Source organism: Furipterus horrens, unplaced genomic scaffold, assembly GCF_987537825.1.
Source record: "Furipterus horrens unplaced genomic scaffold, mFurHor1.1.pri manual_scaffold_3, whole genome shotgun sequence".
In the NCBI taxonomy this organism is placed as follows: domain Eukaryota; kingdom Metazoa; phylum Chordata; class Mammalia; order Chiroptera; family Furipteridae; genus Furipterus; species Furipterus horrens.
In genome coordinates this window covers 150653229-150671532 of record NW_028327173.1, presented here as the reverse complement: position 1 = coordinate 150671532, position 18304 = coordinate 150653229, and the positions used below count along the sequence as shown (strand labels likewise).

The following is an 18304-nucleotide window of genomic DNA, read 5'->3' as shown; positions in this document are numbered from 1 at the left end:
TATGGTGGACCACATGGAAGAGGGTGAGGGTTAGTAAAGGTGGTAAAGGGAGTCAAATACATGGTGACAAAAGACAATCTGACTGTGGGTGGTGGACACACAATGCAATATACAGGTCATATATCACAGAAATGTATACTTGAAACCTATATGATCTATATTAACCAATGCACCCCAATAAATTCAATAATAACAATAAATATATATGTGCAAAAAAAGGAGACGGAAACACTCACCAACTCATTTTTATGAAGTCAGTCTTACCATGATACCAAAACCAGAAACAACACATATTAACTTAGCTAAGTACATTCCAGTAATTGCCTACATAACATCTGCAATATCCTAATTTTATTACCCAAACTTAAAATATAAAGGGAAAGTTTTAAACATACATATACATCCTCACCTTGACAATCCTACTATTCATGTTAGAATTTAACACATCCTCTAGGTTCTTTAGAGCTTCATTACTAAATAAGTTCTTGACTATTATTAGTAATAATAGAAAAAAAAAACAGTTAAATAGGAAATGATTAACCTGCGGAAATAAATCTACTAATTAATAAAAATGATACAATTTAAGAGATTACAACAGAAAACAAACAGCAATGGGGCAACAACATTTTAAAGCCCAAGAACTCACGACACTGGTGAGGAAAAGTATATGGTGAAAAACATTCCCACTTTTTCAACATTTGAACCAGATCTCATTTCATAAATAGAAAAAGCTGATTGCTCAGCATTCTAAAACTCTGCAATGAAGTTTGTGTTCTTTTTACTTGCTGCCCAGCTAAAAAGGAACAAGGTTGGGGGTTGGGGGTAGTCTCTTCCCAATGTGCATTACAAATTGCAACATTAATATTGTTAATTTCTGGACACCTCTAAATTTCATGCTCACACACAAAGCCTTGGTAACACTTTCACTTGGCACCTCAAACTTATCCAAAACCAAAATCACTTTTCCTATCTCCATACTGGTTTGTCCTACTGTACTTTTTCTACTACTATATTCTTGATCACAAGTACCATCACCTACCTAGTCAGAAAACATTCCAAACATCCTAGACATTCTTCCTGTCCCTTGTGCCCGATGGGCAATCACCAAATCCTGACCAAATCTGGATGATTTTACCTCTGAAATATTTCTCAGTCTTTTCCCCCATACCTTATGTTCCACAAATCTACCTATTTTGTCCCATCAATTCCCTTCAAAATAAATTCAGGCATTATGTTATATATGTAACTCCATAGATCCACTTCTCAAAGTCTTTTTTCCATTGCTATTTGCTCCCTCACTCTTTGTACTCCAGTAATAATAGCTTCCTGCCCACACTGTGCTCTATCATGCTTCTGCTTTTCTCTTTGCCACAAACATTCTTTCAATGAATTCTTATCCTCATCATTTAAAGTTCAGCGAAAGTATCATACATACCAGTAACCACTTCCACATCCCAAGCCTGTGTAAACCTGTGATTATCTCTACCTTATCTCTTAGCAAGTTATATTGAAATAATCTTATTTTTATTTATTTATTTTTAGAGAGAGGGGAAGGGAGGGAGAAAGAGTGGGAGAGAAACATCCATGTGTGGTTGCCTCTCGCACACCACAAACTGGGGACCTGGCTCGCAACTCAGGCATGTGCCCTGACTGGGAATCAAACCAGCTAGCTACCTTTAGGTTTGCAGGCCTGCAAGCAATCCACTGAGCCACGCCAGTCAGGGCTGAAATAATCTTTTTTTGGTCATATATTTAACTGCACTAGACTGCAAGAGTCTTGAAGGCAGCGAACTTATCTGTAACTCCAGTAAGCTGTCACACAAGATAATTCAATTTTTGTTGAACTGAACTATAATTTTTCTCACTTCCCTAAAAAAGATAAGTAGGTGAGGGAGGGGGATTATCTCACAGCAGTAATCAATTCTTGCTCACAAAAGGAGCCTATAAATAAACTAAAAATGTTCCTTCCACATAAAATTTCCTTCCTCTTCAAAAATCCCTGATCCCAAACAATATTTGAGGCAAACAATTATGGTTGCAAATTAACTCATGTTAAGATTATAATAATGGCATAAGCATAACTCAGTTGATAATTTGCTGAGGTCTTGAGTATATAAATTTCTATTAAAAAATAGAACATTGCATATAAAAGATTCTTAAAAAACTATCTAGAACTAACACAATGTGCATTCTTACAAACAAATGTTTGCTGAATGATGATGATAAAAGGGAAACAAAAGTGGGTAATAAATAAAGAAAACTATGAAAAGATCTTTAAAGGTAATAAAATCAGGTTTTTCCCATAAACTGTGGCATATATAAATTATAAGTTGGCTATATAAAGAACATATGCATGCAAGGTTCTGGAGTAGGCTCCTAAGGGAGTTACTACAAGGAATAACCTTTGGAGTAAGAGGTGCCAGTCCTGAATCTATTAGTAATTATCTGTGACACTGATTAAGTCATGCAATCATTCTAGCATTTTATTTCCTCAACAGCAAAGAAGTTATTGGATGTCAGTTCTGTGCATTTCACTACATGTAAATTTTACCTAAAAAGAAAAAAAAAATGTTGTCAAAATGAGAGGTGAGTTATTAATTAATCTGAGCTGTTTTCATCCTTCTACAACATACAACTCATCCCAAAGCACACTAATTAAGACAAACATTTACTACATGCAGTTAAAATATCTTCAGAATGGTTCATCACTAATAAAAGAAAGACATTACTGGACTAAATGACCCCTTTGGTCTCTAGCTCTAAATTTTTATAGGTTAATTTATACTCTGTTACAAATGGTATTGCTACTAAATTTATATTAAAATTTATATTCATAAAAAGAATCTAAAAATCACTGCCTTCATTGACACCAAATGACATTTTCAAAAGCATCAGCAACTATTTTCACTGTCTATATTTCTAACTTACCTAATCTGAGATCAAAAGCTTCAGGTATTGCAACTGTCCACTTTTACTCCCTACTACTTCCTTAAGCCTTCACTAAATATTTTCAGAGAAGGAGGTTTCTCTGTCCTTCCCACTTATCACCTAATAAAAGTCAAAAGTCAACTAGGGCAGAAGGAATAAACAGAGGAGTATTACATAAAGCATCAACTCCAACACTCTGCATTGAACCATTCCTAATGAAGTGTGTGGTAAAGACAGGTGGTCTTTCTGGGTCATTATTATTTCTGATGTATGACTTTTCTATTTTTTATGAGGTAGCATCATAGAAACTATTAAATATAAGAAACTTATAAATAAAAACATTTGCCAAAATATAGGTAATATACAAAAAAGTAAAGAGCTGCTGCTGAATTAGGTTGATACAATTACGGGTTTTTTTCCCTGGGTTTTCTTCAATGAACAACCAAAAAGAGAGAGGGAGAGAGAATTTTCTAAAACCATGATCAATTAAGTTTTCTCTAGAGAAACAAAATACGTGCACTGTTAGATTACTTATGACCAAAACACTCCATGAAAATGTCATTATTCAGTTTGTTAATCACTGAAGATACTTAAGGCACAGTCATTCAGATTTTTAAAAATCTTTTAAATACATATTTATTGATATGAGAGAGAGGCGGGGGGGGAAAGAGAGAGAGAGAGAGAGAGAGAGAGAGAGAGAGAGAGAGAGAGAGAGAGAGAGAGAAAGAGAGAGAGAGGAAGAGAGAGAGAAACACTGATTGGGCTGCCTCCTGTGTGTGCCCCATTGAGGCACTGAACCCGTGACCTAGGTATGTACCCTGACCAGGGGTCAAACCTGCAACCTTTTGGTGTACTGGACAATGTTCCAACTAAGTCATCTGACCAGAGCCAGATGTATGTTTTAAAATACTACTATTAGCACCCCAACTCAAAACCTTATATGTCCTCAGGAGAAATACCATTAGGGCAAAATCATCATTTGTTACGGACAGAATGAGACAATTATGTCCTTCGGCTAAGGACATACTTGCATTTCTTTAACTTAAGCTTTAAAAAGAACAGTAATTTGGAGATTAACTACCTCCAGTAAATATAATTTAAACAACTTATAAAGAGCATTCTATTACATGGTATGAAAGAAACTCATACCAATAAAACCTTTTAACATCCCTGGCTGGTGTAGTTCAATGGATTGAGTGCCAGCCTGTGAACCAAAGGATCACTGGTTTGATTCCCAATCATGGGGGCCAGGTCCCCAGTTGGGTGTGTGCGAGAGGCAACCACACATTGATGTTTCTCTCCCTCTCTTTATCCCTCCCTTCCCTGCTCTCTAAAAATAAATATTAAATAAAATTTTAAAAAACTTTTATAACACATTATTTTAGTAAAAATATAGGTTATGTATCCATAAGAAATGAGTAACATAATACTCATGAGAAATTTTCCCCTCAAAAAGCACGTGGGAAACTTGTCACTGTAGTCTACAATTTTTCATCTTATTACTATCATTTCTATAAAATATACATATTCCAACATGTGTATTTTAATTTACTGGAGTCACCTGTATACATACATTAACAAAGACAAATTGAAGACTTAAAAAAAAAAGTGAACTTAATTTCAGCAGTTTTCCTAAGAGTGACTTTTTAAATTTAAGTAGTTCTCACCAAAACAGGACAAGGGGAGAGAAATAACTACTTATTTATAGTCTTTTGACAAAAACTTCTATTTAAAAAAAATTAATTTTATACTAAACTTACTCTCTCCAGCCAGTAGAAATCTGAAACCCCCAGAACACATTAACCTGATAATAAGAAAAGAATTAATGAGGTATTGACAAAAGAAAAGTTATTAACTAAAAAAAATCTTAAAATTATGAAGTACACATCAAGTAATTTCCCACTATCTTTACCACTACCTACCAAGGAAAAACTAATCATTATGATTGAGATAAACTGAAAATTAGGTTTATGAATAGTGAATTTTTAAATTACTAGTCAAAAATAAGGTATAATGATAATTCCGTAACAGAAGTGCCATTTTGTTTGCTACTACTAAATAAAAATATAAAAAGGTATATTCCCAATGAGGGAAAAATGAATGATAGTTTGAAATATGATTGTAAATATTTTTCAAATAATTTTTATCAGAAATTTCAAGGACTGTATAATTATTTTATTTAACAAAATACACTAAAGCAGGTGCTTGTAAGGTTAGTGAGCGATTAATCATTTTCAATTCAACAGGATAATAATATATATTTGGGAAATACTAGGAAGAAGTCAATTATTACTAAAACAACCAGTTATTTTCTCAACTAAAAAGATACTTATGTGTTCTAGATATTTTTCTTTAACAAGTAGCATACTTTTAAAAATAAAACATACTTGTAAATTCTTAAAAGATTACTTTAACTGGTCAAATGAGAAACTTAAAATATCAGGTTATGCTGCTAACAGGGTCTTAATCATTCCCTTATTTATTTTTAACAATGCCTCTGCTTTTTAAGTTCCCATACAATTTCTCAATATAGAAGTATTTAGTCGAAGGAAAAAAAAAATCTTCCTAAACTATATAAACCACTATTACTAAATATTAATCCCAATTATTTACAAAGTATTCAAGCACCTTCCAATAGTAACAGTTTTGTGCTTCTTTAATCAAAGTAGTAAACACATTTCCTTGTCCTAAAAGTATTATAGCTATTACGAAAACCTGACTGCTAGAACCTCAGCTCAAAACACTGCTGATGATTCATCTTTAATCTAGACATATTTTCTTTTCTACAATCTCTCTAAATTAATACAGGAGAGCCTACGAATATCATAGAACATGGAGGCGATAATATAATCAACTGGTCTACTGTGACCTTAAGTTAAAAGACTTTTCCTGTAAATCCTTACAACACTATTTTTTTTTTAAAGATTTTATTTATTTACTTTTAGAGAGAGGGGAAGGGAAGAAGAGAGGGAGAGAAACATCGATGTGTGTGGTTGCCTCTCTTGTGCCCCCAACTGGGGACGTGGCCCACAACCCAGGCCTGTGCCCCGACCGGGAATCGAACCAGCGACCTTTTGTTCACAGGCCAGCACTCGATCCACTGAGTCACACCAGCAGGGGGAACACTATTTTTTTTTTTTTTTAATGGTATTGTGTTTCTCTTCACTTTTTTCTAAAAATACCATACTAACTGGGAGACCAACAGGTGAGGTAAACAAACAAAAAGGCTGGCCAAACCTCTAAATCATATTTATCCTTAAGGTCCCACAATTCTTCCTGGGACCACACTTCGTCTCATCCATCATTACTATCAGATTCACAAGATTCCCCAGGAACCCCAAGAGGCCCAAGCTTCAAAGTATGATTCTATGCTCAGAGTGCCTTTCTTGCCTAGACAGTTTTCCTGTATGTCACACCCATCCTAATCAGACACTGCATAAAAGCTTCCTTTTTTCAAAGGGCCTCTCATGTCCACTTTATGATCACTATTAAAGACTTTACTTATTTATTTTTAGAGAGAGAGGAAAGGAGGGAGAAAGAGAGGAAGAGAAACATGATGTGCGATAGGAACAGCAATTGGTTGCCTCTCTTATGCCCCCAGCTGGGGACCTGGCCAGCAATCCAGGCATATGCCCTGACCAGGAACCGAGCCCACAAACTTTTGGTTCACAGGCTGGCACTCAATCCACTGAGCCGCACCAGCCAGGGCTAAAAGCTTACTTCTATATTCCACTGCTTCTGAACCCTCACCTGTTTGTAAACTACAGCAATTTTACTTGATAAACTAATCTATGCCAATATTGTCAATAAGAGACAGTACTTTTAAAGTTTCTCTTCCAGAAAAATCCATGATTTTAAACAATACTTTAGAGAAAAATTCATAACACACAGGAGACACACAAAGTTTGGCATTGGCAATTCTCAAATTTTACCTCACAGTCAACCACCTACTCTACTTCTTTGTAATGTAGATTTGATTACAACATAATATAGTTTGAATTAAAAATTAATGTAGTCATATAATCAGTAGTGAATATATGCCTGGCTTAGATATATGTTTCATGGCAAATGTCAAGTAAGTGGAGACTGAAACTACAATTGTCTTTTTCACAAATCCCCTATCTGCAAAGTAGAGCAAATGACCCCCTGTAGCCAGTGAGGTAACTTGAGGTAACTTTTTAACCTACCTCCAATTACTTACAGCACACCATATATGTATGAGGTTCTCTCAGTATATTTGACATTTAGTATTTAAAGTGTCTTTTCTACTTTACACTTTCATAACAACTTCACAAATTATAAATACAATTAGTTTATTTTGAATTCTGACAGACCACTTCTTTATTCATTACATTAATCCAAAGCACTGTCTATGACTGAGATAATTTAATTCCGTTTTATTCAATCTGCAATTAATCCTACAATTACAAGTCTAGAGTCTAGCTAGAGGCTTTCTGAACAACACATGCAAGTTTTTTTTTTTGTTTTTTTTTTTTAAAGAATTGATTTCAGCCCTGGCCGCTGTGGCTCAGAGGATTGAGAATCAGACTGCGAACCAAGTGTCATTGGTTCGATTCCCAGTCCAGGCACATGACTATGTTGCACGCCAGGTCCTCAGTTGGGGACGCGTGAGAGGCAACCGCACAGTGATGTTTCTCTCCCTCTCTTTCTCCTTTCCCCTCTCTCTAAAAACAGATAAATACAATAAAATTAAAATTAAGTAATCTTGTAAAAAAAAAAGTTAAAAAAAAGAATTGATCTCAAATGGGGGATCAGCTATTGGGAAAGAAACAACTTTGAGTAACATTATTAGCTCTAAGTAGATTGTAGTATTATAAAACATACCAATCTCATTTGGTTTTTTTCTGCAATCCTATTTAAAATTTCTATACGGCTTTAAGTCCAACTAGGTTAAGGACTATGTCATTTAGAGCTTTTACATCCTTTCAGAGTATCAGAAGAGTGCAGGTACAAAATGAATGCAGAATTAAAACAATTTGGGAGAATTTTTGGAAGACAAAATCTACATACAATGCTCACTCAGCTACCTGTAAAGCAAATTTTATTAAAAACATTAATGCTTTACAAACTACCTAAAAAAGTCATTATAGATAAAGCTTACACTAAACCAAAAACTTATTTTACATTCTTTGAAGTCACACATTTGGCCCTATTTTAAAAACAAACTGGCTCAGCAAGTATCCAATATGCCCTCACCTCCACTTCTCACTTCCTATTCTTTTGGTCCTAGAAAATACGAAGTTCGATTCAATCCTAAAAGGCTGCTTCGAGTAAGAGCTACATTTTGCCTTGACTTTCTTTATGACCTTGAGTGGAGAATCTACCAAATCACAACTACAATGATGTTTGTGTGTTCCTGTGTATTACTGAAATTTAATCCTAATACACTAACAATAGTGAAGTCTTCTAAACTGGACCTAGGTAGCTGAAAGCCTTTGAGTTATAAACATCAATTGATATTAAGAACCACATTTTAAACACTTAATTTGACTAGCGAAAAAAACCCAAAAATTATAAAGCCCCCAAATTTAACAAGATCGAAAAACAAATTCTGAAAAATACCAACAGCCTCTTTATTATTTCTCTTTATGGACAAGTAGTCTGCAATGTAAGAAAAGAATAATAATAACAAAGGAGGACTAAAACTGGCTTTAACTAGCCATTTCCTTGCTTTAACAGCTAGACAACGAAAGAAAATTTAAAAGTTGTAAAAGAATAGAAATAGTATATTTAAAAATCTATAACCTGAAAATTATGAAGATAAATCTACCATTTAAGTCACTAATCTGTATATCCATATTGGTATTGTTTTATTAGCATTAGAAAGATAAATCCCTGCCTTGGAGGGACATCTACTATAAGTACATTTCATTTCATGATCTTAGGACAGTTTACGAGCAGTATCGCTTTAAGGTTCCCTAAGGTTCTCAAGTGTTTAACATCATTCACACATCCAGCTACTACTAGGGTAAAAAGTAAATAAACAGGACTTACACAATATTTACCACGGAACTCTAATCAAGAATGCAAAAGTCAACAACCATACAAGCATTTAATAACCAAAGAAAACGTAGAATACTACGGACGATGAGATTCACCTTTAACCGACCACTAAAGAAACCGAAGGCCTTCCACATGGGCTGTTCTTTACTACCCCTCTTGATTTGAAAAAGTAACATGTCAACTCAACATTTTAACAGTACAGAAGATAAACAGAACTTAGCGAAATCTCTTCTTCCAGAACCTCAATAGATGCTCATAAAAACTGACAGAGCAACGCCCCCCTAAAAGCACCGTACTAGAAAGAATTGAAATATCGAAAACATCAGGGGGACCAAGGTTAGAAAGATGATCTAACCCAGTTATCCAAAGGGATCACAGTATTTGGGACGAGGAACGTAAGATCGGGGTGGGGGTGGGTAGCAAAGTGAAATCTAACCCCAGAAATCACAGCACAGGCCGCGCAGCCTGGGAGCTGAAGCTGGCGGGAAGTGAGCTCCCTTTCTGTTCCCAGGGGAAAGTCCAGAGACGAGCGGCTCCACACAGCGGACGTAAGAGGCGCCGACAGGGCATGCCTACCTAGGCGCGGGAGCCGCTGGAGAACCGGGTTGAGAAGGGGAGGAGATCCTTGCAGACGGCCCTGGAAGAAGAGGAGGACTAAGGTAGGGAGCAGCGGCAGTGTCTGAACGAGAGGGATTACCTAACTGTGACGACAGAGAAGTGTCTTCAGGCTCCGGCGATGGTCCCGACTGCGCAACGTGTGGTGTCTTTCCCGCTTAGTCCGCAGCAGCAACAGAACCAGCTCCTTTAGCCAGTCGCCATTTCCCGCCTACCGACCTGCTGCACTGCACGGACAGGGACCCGGATGGAAAGCGGCCTCTCCGCGCAGGCGCTTAGACTTCCTCCTCCCCCTCCCGCCACAATTCCCCGAGGTGGGAGGGAAGGAATGCGGACGGTCACAGCGGCAAAAAAAAAAAAACAAACACAAAAAAAAACCTTTTACTTCCGTGGAGAGTGTTGGAGTTCCTGCCGCCGGAAGAAACTCACGAGCTCGAATTCCTGACAAAAATTAACCTAAGGGCCTTAGAACCAGAGGAAATAACAAGAACAAAACCTGTCAGAATACGCCAACAGCCTAAGGGATGTTTGTTCTTTAGGGGCCGCCGTAGCTGGCTGTGCAGTGGTCGCAGGGAGAGTAGAGTAAAGCGTTGGGAGTCGGGAGGCGGGGACCCGAAGGACGGTTTTTCCTGCCGCTACTAACGGAACTGCTTAGGCAGAGCTGGGAGGGGGAGCGCGCCTTCGCCCCGGAGGCGGGGCTTAGGAACGCGACGCTCACTCCGGCGGCTAAGGTTTAGCAACCCGGGTGCGCCTGGTATGTGGAGCCAAATGGGACGGGTGGGACTAACGGCTTGGCCCCCTGGAGAGGTAGTATGTGGAGGAGAGCTTTGCTTCTTTAGTTCTCGAGGTCGGGATAAGATGAGTCCTTCGTCTTTTCTGGGATCCCGGTGGCCCCTAAAGGTCCTCTTTCACTGGCTAGAGGGAATAACAATTGCTCGTGGATCTGTTATTACAAACCCACGCCTTTCTACTCCACGAGATGTCGGGAGAGAAGTCTGGTTATTCAGACAAATGGGTTTCTACCGGCAGGCGTGGGTCAAAGGACGGTCATCCTCACAGGCGAAAATGTATTAACCCGGGGCGTCTAGTCCTAATGGAATATCACAAAAGCAAGCCGATTGGAAGTGCACTGTTTACTAAAACACCGGCCACTCTCATAATTCAGTCAGGAAACATTTATTGAAAAAATGCAATGTTGGGATCATACTAGGTGCGAGACATACAACAGTGTCTTCCCAGAGTCCACAGTCTGTTGAAGAAGACAAAAAGAATTTACAGTGTGATGTAATGACAGGAGTTGTAAAACAAATGAAAGGTACTGGTGAAGGGGGTGTGGGAAGGCTTTTGTGAGATGACATGTAAGTGTATCATTGAGGAAGAATTGATGCTACAGAGGAAGAGTATCCAGGTAAAGCAAACAACAGATGGGAAGGTCCAAACACGTGATTGCTTTGAGTAGTTGGGGAAGAAGTTCTGTGCACCCGGAATGGAGATAGTGGGAAGCTAGTAGAGATGAGGCTCAGAGGTTAGCAGAGAACCCGTGTAAATCTGTTTGTTTCAAAGTGTGATTCCGGTGGTCTCTTCTGAAAGCTTTATATTCTACAGATCCTGTCAGAGCTCTAGTACAAGAATGCTCTGAATGAGACATTTATTGAGACCCCGTGGTATATAGAGCGTGCAGAACTGGTAATAGTCCACAAAATAGATTCCTGCCCTGGCTGGGTGGCTCAATTGGTTGGAGCCCAAATCCTGGGTCAGAGCACATAAGTAGGTTGCATTACAGGAGGCAACCAACCTGGAGGCAACCAATCCTTCATCGTGAGGATTAAAAAATAATAGATTTCTGAAGAACTAATTGGAAAGCAACAAATAATTATATTACCTAGTAATTATAGAAAGTAATAGATTATAAAGTAAACAATTACCCCAATTGATGAGTAAAATAAATTTTAAATCAGATAAAAGTATATTTCGAAAAAATATTTTCTAGTAGTTGTTGAAAACCTTCACTCTCTGAAAACTTAAGTAAAATGTGCCATTTACAAAGCACTTTTGTATGCATTTATATGCACTTTGATTCTTCCAACAACCCTGCAAGATAGGTACCACGTATATTAGTCTCCTCACTCTTGAAGACATTGAAATTTTTTTTAAAGGAGGGGAGCAAAAAGAGGAACAAGAATAGTTATCCAAAGATATTAACAATTAGTTGGTAAGAAATGCAATCAGGACTCAAGTCCTCATTGCACCGCATCGTATTGTCTTCTATGGCAATGTTATTACTGCTAAATATTAAGTTTAGAAAAGTTGCTGGTAGTAAGCCTAAATGCTTTTGCAATTTAACATTTTAACACCATTTTTCACAGAAAATAACTGTTTTGTTTTTCACCTCAATCTTTTACAGCCAATGGTCTCTTTCCACTAGTCTTTTTTTTGCAACATCTAAGTGGATTGTTGCAAATATCAAATGAGATTATTTATGGAAAATACTTAGCAAGGTGTTTTTCTTGTGCCTTAAATGGTAATGTCATTAAGCTTCAGTAACAACCCTGTGTAAGATTTTAGAATAAGATAAAGGTTTAAAAATATGAACTTAAAAATGAAGTCTTAAGTATATTTAGATGCATAGTAGTAGTTACAGGAGGAAAAACAATGCAAAAACTAGTGGCATGCATGCTTTGCAAGCGATTCAAAACTATTGCTATATAAAAACATAAATGAAAGTGTCACTAAGTAGTGTCCTAGGAGTATCTTGGATCTTCAACAGTCAGTAGGCCCCACCTTTCAGAGTATTGGAATATATTTACCTTTTTCACCCAACATATAAGGCATTCCTGTACTAATTCTATCTCTGAGTTATATTTTTATCACTTTTATTTTTCATTCACTAAGGAAGTAATATAATAAATACTGAAATATCAGAGCTGGTCACTTTGCTCCAATATTGTGATTAGTTGATGACAATGACCATCTGAAACTTAATATGGTCAAAACTAAGTTCAGTTTTCTCTCAAACCTGCTACTCTCTGTGTTCTCTACCTTACAGAATATTTTTCTTTCTCATATCTAATGTCAAAGTCACTCTAAGTGCAATGAACTAAACTTCAAAATATATTCTGAATCTAAACATTTCTCATCACCTCAGATACCTTCCTAGTTCATTCTTGAACCTCCTTTAGTCTTTCCAACACAGAAGCCAGAGTGATTTTTTTTTTTAAAGATCTTATTTTTGGAAGGGAACGGAGGGAGAGAAACATTGATGTGTGAGAGAAACATCAATTGATTGTCTCTCACATGCCCCCATCTGGGGACCTGGACTGCAACCCAGGCATGTGCCTTGACGATAATCAAATCATTTACCTTTTGGTTCACAGGCCAGCGCTCAATCCACTGAGCCACACCAGCCAGGGCTGATTATTTTAAAACTCTTTATAAACTTTTCATCATCCTTAAAATCTAGTCTTTGACTAGGCAAGGCCCTTTATTAGCTGACTCTTCGCTACTTCACTGACTATATTCCCTACCTCTTGCTGCTTATACTTGAGTTATACTGACTAGTGAGCTGTTACTTGAAAAAGTGTATTCCCACATCAAGACCTCTGTCTTTGTTGTTTCCTGTGCTTCTAAGTCTCTTCTTCTAGAACTGCTCTTCAAAATGCAACTAGCCAGGTATGGCTACTAAGCATTTGAAATGTAGCCAGTGTGACTGAGAAACAATTCTAATATTATTTAATTTTAACTAACATTTAAAAATGAATACTTGAGTGACTATTTAACAAGGTTCCCATTTAGAGTGATGAAAAAGTTCTTAAACTAGATACTGGTGACGGTTGCACAACATTGTGGATGTACAACATTGTGGATGTACTTAATGCCACTAAATTGTACACTTTAAATGTAAATGTACAATGTTAAGTTTTATGTGTACTTCATTACAATAAAAAAAAATTTGATCCTCAGTATGGTATTTACCCAAAGGAGATGAAAACTAATATCCACACAGAAACCAGCACATGAATGTTTATAGCAGTTTCATTCACAATTGCCAAAACTTGGAGCAACCAAGATGTCCTTCAGTAAGTGAATGGATAAATAAACTATGGTACATCCAGCTAAAATTATAAATGATCTTATCAAGTGATGAAAGACATGGGAACTTTAAATATATTACTAAATGAAAGAAGTCAATCTTAAAAGGCTGTATACTTGTATGATTCCAATTATATGACATTCAGGCAAAGTCAAACCTATGGAGACAGTGGCTGTTAGGGGTTTAGACAAAGAAAGAAGGAACAAGTGAAACAGAAGGTATTTTTAGGGAGATAAAACTATTCTGCATACTATAATGTGATGAATATATGTAATTTGTCCAAACCCATAGGATGTACGATATTAACTGAATCCTAATGTAAACTAAAAACGTTGGTTGATAATGATGTGTCAGTGTTGACTTACCAATTCTACATTGTACAGGACGTTGATGATGGGGGAAGCTGGAAGTGGGAAGATTGTACTTTTCACCCAATTTTGCTGTGAACCTAAAACTTCCCTTAAAAAAGTAAAGTCTATTGACAAAAGTTAATACTTGATTCAGTTATTGGAAAACTTTTTAACTGTGCTTGGAGCATGGGTATGTGAATATTCTTATTCAACTATAAATTAAATGAACTCTAAATACCAATAAAATGTTTCCAATGACAATTCAGTGTCCAAATTGAGATGTGCTATAAATGAAATATATATACTAGATTTCAGATTTAGTACAAAACAAAATAAAATATTAATATTCTAGGTTATTTTAAAATAGTAATATTTGGATACATTGGTTAAACATCAAAATTTCACCTGTTTTTAAAATGTGGCTACTAGAAAATTAAATTACATAGGTGGACCTCCCTGATCATCCTTTCTAAAATATCACTCCTCCATCACTATTCCTTTATTCTGGTTTATTTTTCTCACAGCATTTATCACTGAGTATAGAAAATCTCTCTCTCCATCTGGCATGTAAGTTCTGTGAAGGCAGAGACTTCTTCGCTGTTGTTTCCCAGTGACTCAGAACAGTTCTCTATACATATTAAGTACTCGATAAGTAACTGAAAGAATGATCATTGTCATTTCATGATGGACTATTTAGGCTTACGTGTTAGCAGGTGGGATGGACAGCATTTTAAGGACTCAATAAATATTTGAGGAACGAATCCCAAATTCACATTTCTGAGTCTCAGCATTTCCACTCTATTTCCAAATAGTACTTAATAGAACAACTACATTTGTATGTCTTCAAGTTCATTCTACTGCCATCTCTATTCTACTATTAAACCCATTCAATGAATTTTTCATTGTAGTTATTATACTATGCAGTTCTAGAATTCCCATTAGGTTTTTTGATAATTTTCATTTCTGTGCTGAGATTCTGTTCACTTATAAATTTTTGTTTAATCTTTGAACATATTTTAATACCTGCATTAACAAGTTAACAATATAAAAAGTAACAAAGACCACGACAATTTTTTAAAACTATGGATCACATTTTTGTGTTTGCCTTTGTATATGTAGTAAAGATTCTGGATTCAGTTATCTTCTTTTAAAGTAATGATTCTTGTTTTAGCAAGTACTTTAGTTACAGAGTGGTCTCGTTAAACTAGTATAGGCTTGGTTTTATGTTTTGTTAGTTCATGTCTATGGAAAGCCTAAGAAGTTTCATAAATTGCAATCTGCCAGAACTCAACGTTCATGCTCCATCTCCTTTTTTAAAAGATTTTATTTATTTATTTTCAGAGAGAGGGAGAAAGAAAGGGAGAGAAACTGTGAGAGAGAAACATAGATTGGCTACCTGTTACATGTCCCCAACCGGGGGCCTCACCTGCAAGCCAGGCATGTGGCCTGACTGGAAATTGAACCAGTGACCTTTTGGTTCACAGGCCAGTATTCAATCCACTGAGCCACACCAGCCAGGTCTCTCCTGACGACCTTGTCAGAGAATATTAGGAAAGGTCTAGAGTAGGTCTAACTCTAAGATACAGTTTTTACTCTTAAGGTACAACCTTTCTATTATTTCAACTGGATTTCAGAGTTGTTAAGGAGCTAGATCTCCACCATGGCAGACCCAGAAACCCAATGTCACTTAGCACTGCTTTTATGCCAACACCTGTTGGCCTTTGGTATCTCTGTTCCATTCCCAACTGTGTAGCAACTGTTATCTGGTAAGCATCAGGTGGTCTTACTCTGATTATATACAGCCCTGGGCCTGTGGTGACCCCATGTGGATTTCTGGAGTCACCTCTTGGAATAGCTCTTCTCTGAAGCCTAACCCATAGATTTTAACTGCTTCAGCTACTCCCCACTATTATCTCTTTCTTCTAAGCTCAGATTCCAGTCTCTTTATACCATAGGTGATTGTGGGGCTCAACTGCTTAAGTTTCCCTTCTCTTGGGAATTTCAGTTCTGTGCTGCCAAAAAAAAAGTTGCTGAATATATCTTGTCCAGTTTTATAGCTGCTATTAATCCAGAAGGGCTAGTCAAATTATTGAATCACACCTAGAAGCAGAAGTCCCCTTACCTCGAATTTTCTGAAGCAGAACTAAGGAAAGAGCAGCCCTTCACTGGTGGCAAAACTAAGAAAATATGACCTGCTAGAAGTCTTGGTTAGAACTTTCAATGAGGGAGCTGTTATGAGAGAATGAAGTAGAGAGAAACAGAAATGGGAGTTGGTGTAGCAAAGTTGGCAGCATTCAAGTCCTAGTTTCAATTGTTCTCAAGTCCAGGGACTTTTGCCCTTTCTGCAGTTTGCTTACATGGACCATTAAATTTCCTCCGTTTTCTGGTATAGTTGATTGAATTTTTGTTTGGAAACTTTAGTGAGGAGAGTCTTTGAAAAGGAACTGCATATAGCACAATTAGAACTGAATATTGATGGCCCACATCTGAAATTAAGACTTTGTTTTTTATTGTTTTTTTTTTTTGTCTGACTTTTTTTTTTTTTTTTTTTTTTTTGGTTTTTCAATTACAGTTGTCCCCTTTTCCCCTAATTTCTCTCCCCCACCCAACCCACCCCCTCTCCCGCAATCATATCCCTCCCCGTTGTCCATGTCCATGAGTCTTTTATACAGGTTCTTTGACTAAACCCTTCCCTTACTTATCCCCCTTCTCTCCCTCTCCCCTCCCCCCTATTGACTGCTATTCTGCTCCTTGTCCTATTTAGTTCCTTTGTTTGTGTTGTTCTTTAGTTTCCTGTATTAGGTGATATCATATGGTATTTTTCTTTCTTTGCCTGGCTTATTTCACTAAGCATAATTCTCTCTAGTTCCATCCATGTTGTTGCAAATGGCAGGAGTTCCTTCTTTCTTTCTGCTACATAGTGTTCCATTGTGTAAATGTACCACAGTTTTTTGATCCACTCATCTACAGATGGGCACTTAGGCTGTTTCCAGCACTTAGCTATTGTAAACAGTGCTGCAATGAACATAGGGGTGCATAAGTTCTTTTGAATTGGTGTTTCAGGATTCTTCGGGTATAATCCTAGTAGTGGAGTCTCTGGTTCAAAAGGCAGTTCCATTTTTAATCTTTTGAGGTAATTCCATACTGTTCTCCATAGTGGCCGCACCAGTCTGCATTCCCACCAACAGTGCAGTAGGGTTCCCGTTTCTCCACATCCTCGCCAGCACTTGTTGCTTGTTGATTTGTTGATGATGGCCATTCTGACAGGTGTAAGGTGGTATCTCATTGTGGTTTTTATTTGCATCTCCCTGATGGCTAATGATGTTGAGCATTTTTTCATGTGTCTATGGACCTTCTGTATGTCCTCTTCGGAGAAGTGTTTGTTCAGGTCCTTTGCCCAGTTTTTAATTGGGTTGTTTGTTTTCTTGATGTTGAGTCGTATCAGCTCTTTATATATTTTGGAAATCAGTCCCCTGTCTGTGATGTCATTGGCAAATATGTTTTCCCATATGGTTGGTTTCCTTTTCATCTTGCTGATGTTTTCTTTTGCTGAGCAGAAACTCTTTAGTTTGATGTAATCCCATTTATTTATTTTTTCCTTTATTTCTCTTGCTTTAGGAGATGTATCTGTGAAGAGATTGTTACGTGAGATATCTGATATTTTCTTGCCTATGTTTTCCTCTAGGACTTTTATGGTGTCACGGCTTACATTTAAGTCTTTGATCCATCTTGAGTTTATTCTCGTGTGTGGTGTAAGTTGGTGGTCTAGTGTCATTTTTTTGCAGGTCCCTATCCAGTTCTCCCAGCACCATTTGTTAAAGAGGCTCTTCTCACTCCATTTTATGTTCCTTCCTCCTTTATCAAATATTAGTTGACCATGAAATTAAGACTTTGGCAATGTACTGATCTTACAGAAGTTCCCAAGGTCAGCCATTAATGGAAGTGACTATCTTCCTCATTAGTTTTTTTTTTAAGATTTTATTTATTTTTAGACAGAGGGGATGAGAGGGAGAAAGAAAGGGAGAGAAACATCGATTGGTTGCCTCTTGGATGCCCCCAAACCAGGCTTGTGCCCTGACCGGGAATCGAACCGATAAACTTTCTGTTCGCAATCTGGTGCTCAGTCCACTGACCCACATCAGCCAGGGCAATTTTGTTTTGTTTTGTTTTTTAAACAGACCCTCTGTCCTCATATTTTAGCAAAATTTGTTGTTATATCATTATACAAATGAGAAGTCAAAAAGGCACACCATCTTCAGATTTTTTTAAATAAAAGGACATATTTTAGGAATCATTT

The 18304-nt window shown here is 37.0% G+C and overlaps 1 protein-coding gene across 2 annotated transcripts in view; it reads right to left on the bottom strand.

Annotated features, from left to right (window-relative positions):
- Positions 1-9900, bottom strand: part of CTDSPL2 (CTD small phosphatase like 2) — a 72806-nt gene extending 62906 nt beyond the window's left edge. The window contains exon 1 of one of the 2 annotated variants that reach the window (XM_090270527.1): positions 9650-9900. The gene's annotated coding sequence lies outside the window, so the exon portion shown is untranslated. Of the gene's footprint in view, positions 1-9528; positions 9628-9649 lie in introns of those variants that run through there. The other variant, XM_090270528.1, reaches the window with a different exon arrangement.
- Between the last annotated feature and the right edge of the window lie 8404 nt (positions 9901-18304).